The sequence below is a fragment of the Chrysochloris asiatica genome, unplaced genomic scaffold, assembly GCF_000296735.1.
Source record: "Chrysochloris asiatica unplaced genomic scaffold, ChrAsi1.0 scaffold00003, whole genome shotgun sequence".
In the NCBI taxonomy this organism is placed as follows: Eukaryota; Metazoa; Chordata; class Mammalia; order Afrosoricida; family Chrysochloridae; genus Chrysochloris; species Chrysochloris asiatica.
This window is the reverse complement of record NW_006408521.1, coordinates 19,563,170-19,574,196: the sequence shown is the minus strand read 5'-3', so window position 1 is coordinate 19,574,196 and position 11,027 is coordinate 19,563,170.

Sequence of the window (11,027 nt, the reverse complement as noted above, 5' to 3'; positions counted from 1 at the left end):
GGCATGCAGTAAAGATTGCAGGGCAGTGAGTTGCTGCCTGTAGAGGCCATGATGCCTGTACTCCCAAGTCTGCCCACCAGTGATGTATCCACCCTGGCTTTGGGGTGCCTTATTGTCCCCCTCCTTCTGTCTGTCTGTATTCTTTCGCTATCTCTATTGCCGCTGGATCTCCCCTCCTCGTGAACCAAACACTCGTGAACAACACAACTATGTCAAGGTCAGACCCCGGCACTCAGTGGATTTTACCTGTATGTGATATTAATTCTGGTGTTTGTGATTATATATATATTTCTTCCCCTAATTTTCTAATTAATTTTTATTTTCTTTTTATAAACATAATTCTGGAAAGACTCACAAGATTCTAATCTATGAAAATAGCTTCCCCCTTTTAATATATGTGAATAGGCGAACAATTATTTACATTTTTACTATTACAGATTACAAAAAAGAAAATCCTTATGTAAAGGTTGTCTGTTGTTTTTCAGATTATTTTCTTCGCAAAGGAGTTATATAGGTCACAAGATATACATATCGCAAATGTTTTTTTCAAAATGGTTTTAGCAATTTATGTACCTAAACATACATAGTTCCACCAACAATATGAAACATCTTGCAAATATTAAGTATTGTCATTAAAACACATCGAAACAAACCCTAATTTAAAATGAAATGGAGAAATTATTCCTCCACTAATTTACCTTTATTTGTAGTAATATTGAAGTTTAAAAATACATTTGTTAGATATTTGTGTCTCCTGTTTTGTGAGTTTTCCTTCTTGGTTTACAACTGTAGAAATGATTTATACTGTTCTGAAGGCTACTCTGGAAAATTATAATCTACTGCTGTTGTTAAATGCCATCGAGTCAATTCCAACTCATAGTGACCCTGTAGAGGGTTTCTGATGAGCGGCTGGTGAGTTTGAATCACTGACCTTGCAGTTCCAACCAACCTTGCGATCCAGAGCATAATCTTGCAGTACCACACCAGAACCCAAATCTATTAACTATGGATTTGTTATTAAGTCCTTGAGCTAGAGCTATTTGTCTTATGATATCTCCTGAGCAATGTTTTCTCCTTGTTTCCTGTGTATGGGGGAAGATTTGAGTCTGAAGAAATTCCATTAGTAATTAACACTCAACCAGATTTACCTCCCTTGCCAGAGGTAAAATGGAATGTCTCGAAGAGAGGATTTCTAAACACAAAATTCAATGAGATAATTAAAAAAAAATATTTTAAGTGGGGTGGAGGCAGAAATGAAAACAACCTGGTGGAGCAAGAAAATATGTACACATTTTGAAGAAAGCCAAAGCAGGCAGATGGCGTTGTTCAAAAAACAGAGATTAGGGTAATCCATCTTGTGTACCTCGGAGGTATTAACAAATGCAGATGTCCTGAATGTTAAGTTTGTCTTACAATTTGAACGCATGGTTTTAAAAAATGCTCACTTAGTTGTTTCCTTACTTGAGAAGTGTGTTTAAAAAACTGAAAACAAAAACAAAAAACCTCCAGCAAACTCAGTGGCCATGTCATTGATTCTGACTCATGGTGACCCAGTGTGTTTCAGAGAACAGTCCTCCACAGGCTGTGGTCTTTCGGGGGTAGATTACCAGGTCTTTTATCCTTCTGGTGAATAGTCCAGGCATTCCTCTTCAGAAGTCAGGTGACCTTTATAAACATGAAATGGAACAGATTATCAGAACTGAAAGTCAACCCGCCTCTTCTTATACTGCAGTGTTATCATATATCCATTTTCACGATAAACAGTTTTCTTAAGGGACCAATCTAAATTTGATACAAAAATTCTTTCGTCTTGAGTTTTAGCCAGAGGTGAACTTTGTTTTGGAAAATCTGAGAGAATAAGCTCAGCTAAGTTTGCAGAGTGGAAAGGAGGATCCTGAAATACCCCCTTGGTTCTCCAGACATATTATTTCACCTAGTACATTGCTGGCAGCAGCTGTTCCAAATCTTCTCCACTTTCCCCAGGCCCTCTTAAGCTGTACAGAGGAGACCAAGACTGGGTGACCATCCTACCCAAGTGCCTCTTCATCTCAAAATAGCCTCATCTCTTTTTTTCCCAGTTGCTGTCAAGTCGATTCCCATTCATGGTGACCCTGTGTGTGTCAAAGAAGAATTGTGCTCCATAGGGTTCCATTGGCTGGTTGTTCCGAAGCAGATGTCTGGTCTTTCTTCCAAGGCACTTCTGGGTGGACTCCAACCATAACACCTCTCAGTGAACAGCAGAGCACTCAAGCGTTTGGCCACCCAGGGACTCCATCTCTACCCTACCTCAATAATGAGTTTTTAGAGGGTGGCCGGCCAGCTCTCTTTCTTTTCTATTTCCTTCTCTTACACAATATGAATTTGTACATAAGACTGGATCAGTACTTAATATTTTCAAAATGACTGGGGTAAAATCAACTTAAATATCAAGAACTTCCAGAATTTATCTGTGGTGAGTTCCTGACCAAAGCCCGTAGCCGTGGAATCCTGAGCTAAGAAAGGCGTACAACAGAGTATTTAGATAGCCTGGTTCTACCACTCAGTAGGTGGATGATCTTGGACAAGCTGTTTAACGTCTCAGACCTCCTCAGATGCCTCATCTCTAAAATGAGCATAATAAAATCCCCAAATGAACTGTCCATGTAAAAAATGGTCAAGTGGCAAATGGTTTGTTATATATAGTTTTGCCATTAAAAAAAAAGAAGAAGAAAAAAATCCTACCTCATAGAATTCTTGGGAGGGTTAACTAAGATAAGGGACTTGGCACAGTGTACCACTTAGTTCAGAGCTCAACAGTATACAGAAGCCTCCAGTAACCTAAAAGTTGTCGTATAGGATTAGTATCAAGTATCGCCACCACCTGTCTCCCAATTTGTCATACTGTGATGTGATGGCTTGCACATGGTTGTGATGCTGTAGGCTAGGCCACTGGTATTTCAAATACCAGCGCTGTCCTCATGTTGGACATGGAGTTTCCAGACTAAGATAGACTAACAAGAGCAGCCTGGTGATCTACTTCCTAAAATTAGCCCTGACAACCTTATAGATCACAACAGAATAGTGTCCAGTATCACGCTAGAAGACGAGTCCCTTAGGTCAGAAGGCACTCGAAATACACAGTAGCCACAACGTTGGGTTGTGAAGATGGTGCTTAGTGCCTGGCCTTGGGCAGAAAGCATTTAATATCTAAGACACTTCAATTGCTTGGATTCTCATGGCTCTTCTGGTGAACAGATTCAAACAAGCACCATTTCTATATGTCTAAACACTGCGCTGTTCCTTTAAAGAAAACACAATTGTTGTTGTTGTTAAGTGCCATCGAGTCGGTTCCGACCCATAGCGACCCTGTACAGGGTTTCCGAGGGTGTAAATCCTTACGGGAGTAGAAAGCCTCATCTTTCTCCCGCGGAGCGGCTGGTAGTTTCGAACAGCTGACCTTAAGGTTCGCAGCCCGATTCGTAACCACTAACACAATAGGCATCAATAATTGGTATAATATTAAGATTTGGAATCTTTGTGATTAAATTCTATTCTTAAAGGACTATCAGAGGAAACGTGTTTGCAAGGTAAAATGATCCCTAAAGATAGAGCAGACAAGTTTAGAAGACACAGCTCTGGCTAAGAACCTAGTCACTCCCCGCCCCCCTCAGCCATACTCTTTAAACACTGATAATGTCACTGTTTTCTTTGAATGTCTAAAATCCCTGTGCAGAGTCACTATGAGTCGGAACCGACTCCACGGTACTTAACAACAACAACAACGTTGTTGTTAAGTGCCATTGAGTGGGTTCCAACTCATAGCAACCCTGTATAGGGGCTTCGAGGGTCAACTGGTTAGTTTGAGCCACCATCCTTGAGGTTAACCATCCAGCACCACACCAGTGCCATCAAGTCAGGGCTGAGTCATAGCCACCCTGTATAGGGTTTCCAAGGAACTACAGATAGGTTGGAACTGCGGACCTTGTGGTTCTCAGTGCAGTGCTGATCCTATAGCGCCACACTAGGAGTCCTTTGTAAGCACATATTGTTGTTAAGTTCTGTGAGTCTGACCCTGTGGACTGTGTCTGAGGAGCTGCAAGTGAGTATCAACAGTTGACTTTACGGTTCAAGGCGACCTTTCGGTCCAGCACTTTATCCTATAGCGCCACACCAGGAGTTCTTTTGACAATTCTTCTTTCATGAAAGAGTCGTCCAGGCACATGGCCAACATTCTTTGGCAGTGAGAACTCCTAAACCACTTCATTTAAATCACCTTCCTGTTAATGATTTCTCAGTCTTAAAAGCTGTTCTATATAGACACAGACGGCCGGCTCTGTTTTCTGCTGAGCAGAAAAGTGGGATCAAACTGCCAACCTTTGGGTTTGCAGCTAAGCACTTAACCATTATGCCACCAGGGTTCCTTTAGAGAATCTAAACAGGAGCAACAACAACAACAAAGCAAAGCCACTACCACTGAGTCAGTTCCAACTCCTAGCGACTGAGACTGTAAATCTTTACAGGAACAGACAGCCTCATCTTTGTCCCTGAGGAGCTGCACGTGGGCTTGAAATGCCGACCTTGTGGTTAGCAGTCCAGTGCTGCAGGCAGCACCATTAAGGAATCTAGGGGAAAGGAAGTGAAAATTCTCTGTATTATTTATGCAGAGTTTCTGGGTTTCTAAAACTATGATAAAATGAAAATGGAAAGAAAAACAAAGTTTACTTGAAAGCCAGTTTAGAACATGGCTTTCCTCTTGTATACAAGCATATCACTGTGGGTTAAGCATTGGGCTGCTAACCGCAAGGTTGACAGTTCAAACCCACCAACCGCTCCATGGGAGAAGAATGAGGCTGTCTGTTCCCGTAAAGATTTACCCTTTTGGAAACCTTATGCAGGGTCACTATGAGTCAGAATCGACTCAATGGCAGTGGGTTTTTGGTTACGTTCCCAAGATAGTCAACAAATACCTAGGTAACACCTGATGTTGTTAACCCTGTCCTTTCAAGAGGATGAAAATGGAAGAAAGCAATACTGTTTTAATACTAGTGATTTGCTCAGAGTGGAAAGGATAAAAGTTGAATAATAGATTATCATTAATCTTTGCTTTGGTGTGGAGAATCTATTGCACAGTTATCTAAAAATCAATCATGCTTTGAAAAATTGGGAAGAAAAAGAATTTTAGTTAAAGAAGGAAAAACTTAGTGTACCTCAGAAGGAAGGGAGAAGAGTTTGTGGAAACTTGGAATTCATTTGGTTCGATTGGAAGAAATTTGAGCCTTTTCGTATGCTGAGTGGATGGAGCTGGGGTAGAAGAAGTAGTTGAAATTATGTTGTTGTTGCTAAGTGCCAAGTTGGGTCCAACTCATAACGATCCTGTCTAGGGTTTCTGAGGAGTGGCTGGAACCAACCTTGTGGTCAGGTGCTTATTCTACAGTGCCACACCAGAGAGAAACAAAATTCAATATATCTGAGAAAGGATGAGAGATTAAGAAATGACTGGTGGTGGTGGTTTTTGAATACTACTAACATTTTAGAAGGAGGCCTAGTGTGGTGCTATAGGACAAGCACTGGACCACAAGGTCCAGTCAGCAGTTCAAGTCAGCAGTTCAAACCCACAAGCCCTTCCTCAGAAACCCTATACAGGGTTGCTATGAATCAGAACTGACTCAGTGGCAAACAACATTTTAGAAAATAATAAAACTGGAGGATCAATATAAGGTTGACAACTTTTATATTCATCACATTAAAAAGAAAAGCCACCACCCAAACAATTACCCATTATTACCATAAAAAGGATCTCTAAAGATATAAGCGAGGAGCATGATGGCTCAGTAGGATAAGCTTTGGACAAGGTCGTGGTTCGAGCCCACCAGCCACTCCGCATGAGAAAGATAAGGCTTTCTGCTCCCTTAAAGATTTAAAATCTCAGAAACTCTGTACAGGGTCAATAAGATGTAGCAACAACAAACATATGAATAGACAAATTTAGAAGTCACAACTCTGGCCAGTGACTGCTCTGTCCCCAGTTCCGTATCCTTTAAACACAAATAAGGTCACTGTTTTCTTTGATTTTCTAAAACCTAGAACTCAGATGGTACAGTGGGTCAGCAGTTGAAATCCACCAGCAGCTGAGCTGGGAGAAAGATGAGGTTTACTTACGTTAGTCTCAGAAACCTCAAAGGGCAGTTCTATTCTGTCCTGGAGTGTTACTATGAGTAGGAATCGACTCGATGGTAGTGGGCTTGGTTCCTGGGTTTATGGAGTCCTGGTTTATGGAGTTATGGCGCTGTATGTACGATAAGCACTGGTCTGCTAACCATAAGGTCAGCGGTTCCAGCCGCTCCTTGGAAACACAAAGGTCGCTGTCAAAGCTGACTGACAGCACTTTCACAACAGATGACTGTAGCGACATCTACTGGTGAAATTGAGCTATACACCAAGAGGTGTTTGTTTCATAGAGATTTAAAACAACTAAACCTGTAAAAAGCATACTATAATGCACACATCTAACAGGTTTTGCATCATGCCTTTTACTGTTGAGTCCATTTGAATAGAACTGCTCCATTGGGTTTTCTGGACTGTGATCTTTATGGGAGCGGATCACCTCGTCTTTCTCCTAGAGATTCACTTGAGTTAGCAGTCAAGGGCATATTTTTCTGTCACATTTTTCTCTCTTGGATTCAAATTGCTAATATTTTGTTAGCAGCCAAGCTCTTAACCACTAAGCACCGGGGCTCTTTGGCTTAGTCTTAGCTGAGCACATATAAGCACAAGTGTCTCCCTTGCAAACTCATGTTGAACACTTCAGAAAGGACTGTCCTCACATGTCCACTGTCTGCTGGCCCATCCTTGTCTCCTTCATGGAGACCTTGGCTCTTCCAGACTGGTTTCTCTGTTTCCATAGTCCATCCCAGTAACCCCTGAGCTGGATTCAGATTCCGGCTCCTCCTCCTCAGAACAATCTCACAGGTAGGATCGGTGGCACCCACATCTGCTCATGTTATTGAAAGTGTATGATTGTATGTTTATCTGCCAAGTTTATGATTACTTTTTATCTCACCTACTCTGACCTTTGTTAATGTTCTAACACACTTAATTTTTTTCCAGTTAGTGTCCACTTGTCTTTTGTTTCACCTTGTTTATCACCTCATCATTGCTTCTCATATAATTGTTTTGTTGATTTTTTTTAAAGCTGGGGAAATTCATTAGCACTTGGTCTCTGCTTCAGTAGTTAGTGCATTAGGTACCTTTTGCTTTCACAGGGAAGGGCTTATTTGGCTGCCTGCTATACTTACAGGACTAGCGCCGTTCCTGTGAACTTTGTTTAGGCCTTTCTGCAGACGGATGTATCTATGGAAAACAGTACATATGGCAAGTGCTAAAATTGTGCCCCTGACCAAACATCTGACACTCATCTCTTAGATGATTCTACTGTAAAATCAGCTCAAAAATACAAATCAAGCTCATCGATCTTTTGTTTAACACATTATGACACTATATGGAAATTATAATCAAGTCACGTCTGCTTTCACAGAAGAAAATTCATCTATGATAGGCTCAAAGTCATTTTTTTTCCTGTTTCTTCTCTTTCTACACTCAAGCAGAGTAAAAGCGCAGTCTGCCTTGATCTGTGGAGACTCTCAAGTATGAAAAGTCTTAGTTTTAATTTGCTGAATGGTGTCTCATAGCTGCTGATGCAGTCTGTGATGGTTTATAGAAACTGCCCTTCAGGTAGCACCCAGGGAACGTGCCAGACCTGCCAGACCTTAGATACGCCTTTCACTTCCCCTTCTCCAAGGTCTTTGGGGTGAAGTCCAGAGCAATTTGTCTCCTCCTATCTGCATATAGAAAGCACATGTCAACAAAGTACTTTGGGTCAAACAGACTCATGTATGGTCAGCTCTATCCTTTGCCATGAAAGTCTCTTAAACTCTCTTTTCTTTTTTTGTTTTTGTTTTTTTAAGTAGGGAAAAGCACATCAACCCATAAGATCAAATGAGATTAATGTAAGGAGCTTTAATAGGTGCAGACATGTAACAGAACTCAAGAGATGGTGGCTGCTATTATAACTCTCTTTTTTTTTCCCCAGAGGTTTATTCAATTTCACTGTCCCATATGTTAGTCACTAACTACACAGGATTATTGAACACTTGAAATATGGCTGGACCAAATGGAGATGTGCAATAAGTGTAAACACACAACAGGCTTTGAGGGTTTAATATGGCAAAAAAAAAAACACTATAAAAGGTCTCACTAAGTCTTTTTTGTAATATACTGATTCCATCTTAACATCATGAGGAGGCTTCAAGGTATTTGAAAAATGGAATTAAAAGACAATAGAATTTATTTCTCCATGAACTTTTAGAAGCCACCTTGTATAATATTCTAGATTTTGGGTTAAATAAAAGATATTATTAAAATTCATTTTGTCTAATTCTTATTGCATTGTGTCGTATGGCTTGCAGGGTATTTCTGCTGAGCAATACTCTTATAGAATTTTGATTTTTGTCTGGGAAATAGACAAAGTTAACACATTGCTATCTGGGATCTTTAGATATCACTTCCCAGTATGATTTATTGCCCACTTAACATCCCTGCTGAAGCTGTCCTGTTATCTTTACCACTGATTTGATCTTAAATATATGTTTTGTATTGCTAATTGCTTTTTTCATGTTCACAGAAGAGCAAAGATTGCAGGTAAAGAGACAGAGAGAAGTGCCATCTAGAAAAGATTTTGAGTTTCTTTCTAGTTCTACCCTTCAGTGAAAGTATATTAAATTCCTCTGGTAGCATAGTGGTTATGAATCGAGCTGCAAACCTTAAGGTCGACAGTTCGAAACTACCAGCGGTTCCGCGGGAGAAACATGAGGCTTTCTGCTCCCATAAAGATTTACAGCCTCAGAAACCCTGTGTAGGGTCACTATGAGTCAGAACAAACTCCACGATACTTAACAACAACTGCTATTGCAGAGTTGTCTACTTCTTTCTTAAATTCTGTTCAAGTTTGGTTTGTGTATGTTGAGGCTCTTTCATTGGGGGTATAGATATTTATTATGGTTATGTCCTCTTGTTCAAATGACCCTTTAACCATTATATAATGTCTTTCTTTGTCCCTTATGGTTTTTTGTTTTTTGGGGGGATTTTTTGCCTTAAAATCTATTATCAGAAATTAATATCATCACTCCTGCTTATTTTTAATTCCTTGGTAAGTTTTTTCCTCTCTTTGATTTTTAGACTATTTTTATCTTTGTGTGTAAAGTGTTTCTCTTGTAGACAGCATACTGAAGGACCCTGTTTTCTTATCCATTCTGCTACTCTGTCTCTTGAAAAGATCAACATAACAAAATCATTCAGGTTATTTTACACCAATAAAGGGAGCTCTAAAAAGGAAATCAGGAAAATAACACCATTTACAATACTCACCCCAAAGATGAAAGACTTAGGAATACATCTAACCAGAGAAACAAAAGACCTAAATGAAACTACAAAATACTACTTCAGCAATGCAAGAGACCTGCATAAATGGAAGAATATACCATGCATATGGATAAGAACTGCAAGGTCAGCGGTTCAAGCTCACCAGCTGCTCCTTGGAAACCATATACAGGCTCACTATTGGTCGGAACCAACTTGATGGTACTTCGCAACAACAACAATGGATAAGAAAACAACACTGTGAAAATTTTCATATTCCCCAAATCTATCTACTTATATAAAGTAATCCCAATCCAGAGTTCCACATCATTCAATGGAAAAATTAATCACCATCTTTATATGGAATGGAAACAGACCATGGATAAACAAAGCATTACTAAAGAAGAAGTAAAAAGTAGGAGGCTTCTCATCTTCTCATCCACACAGCTACTACAAAGATACAGTAGTCAAAAAAAGCCTTTCATTGTACTGGTACAATGAAAGATACATACATCAATGGAACAGAATTGAGAGCCCAGTAGTAAATCCATCCACCTAATGTCAGCTGATCTTTGGCAAAGAGCCAAAACACATTAAATGAGGGAAAAGATAGTCTAACAAATGGTGCTGGCAAAAATGGATATCTATTTGCAGAAAATGAAACAAGACCCATATATCACACCATATACAAAAAATGAACTCAAGATGGATCAAAGACTTAAATATAAAACCTAGAACTAGAAAGATCATCAATGAAAAAATGAGGAGAAACAGGAGCACTGATACATGGCATAAATGCACTATAAAATATAACTGAAAACATACAAACAACAGAAGACAAGCTAGAGGACTGGGTCATCCTAAAAATTAGTTACTTGTGTACATCTAAATATTTTACCAAAAGAGAACCCACAGACTGAAAAACAATTTTTTTCGCAAATGAAATATCAGACAAGGGACTAATCTGTAAAATTTACAGACAACTTCAACATCTCAACAAAAAAAGAAATAATCCAATTTAAAAATGGGCAGAGGACATGAACAGATACTTAACCAAAGAAGACATTCAGGTGGCCAAGAAACGTATTTACAAATGTTTACCTATTGTTGTTGAGTGCTGTAAAGTTGGTTCCAACATATAGCAACCCTAAATAGGGTTTCTGAGGAGTGACTGGTGGGTTTGAACTGCTGACTCTGCAGTTAGCAGTCCATTGCTTATCCTACACCAGGACCCCATTAAAGAGATACAAATCAAAACAACAGTGAGATATCATCTCACTCCAGCATTAGTAGTAAAGTTCAAAAACAGAAAATAACAAATGGTGACAAGAGAGTAAAGAGACTGGAACTCTCATACACTGCTGGTGGGATTGTAAATTGGTGCCACCACTATGGAAAGCAGTATGGAATGTCCTCAAAAAAATGCAAATACCCCTCTAAGACTGAAACTCAAAGGGAACACATGAGTAGGCACCTAAGCTTGCTAGCAACCACATTGGTCTACTGGTGAATGGAAGAGGGGGAAAGGCAGCAATGAAGAAATGGGCTGAGTTCAACCACTTTATATAGACTCCTGTTGACCAGGAGATAAGAGAGAGAAGAGGAAGGGCTGGTTGGTCCAAAGTGTGGTGAGA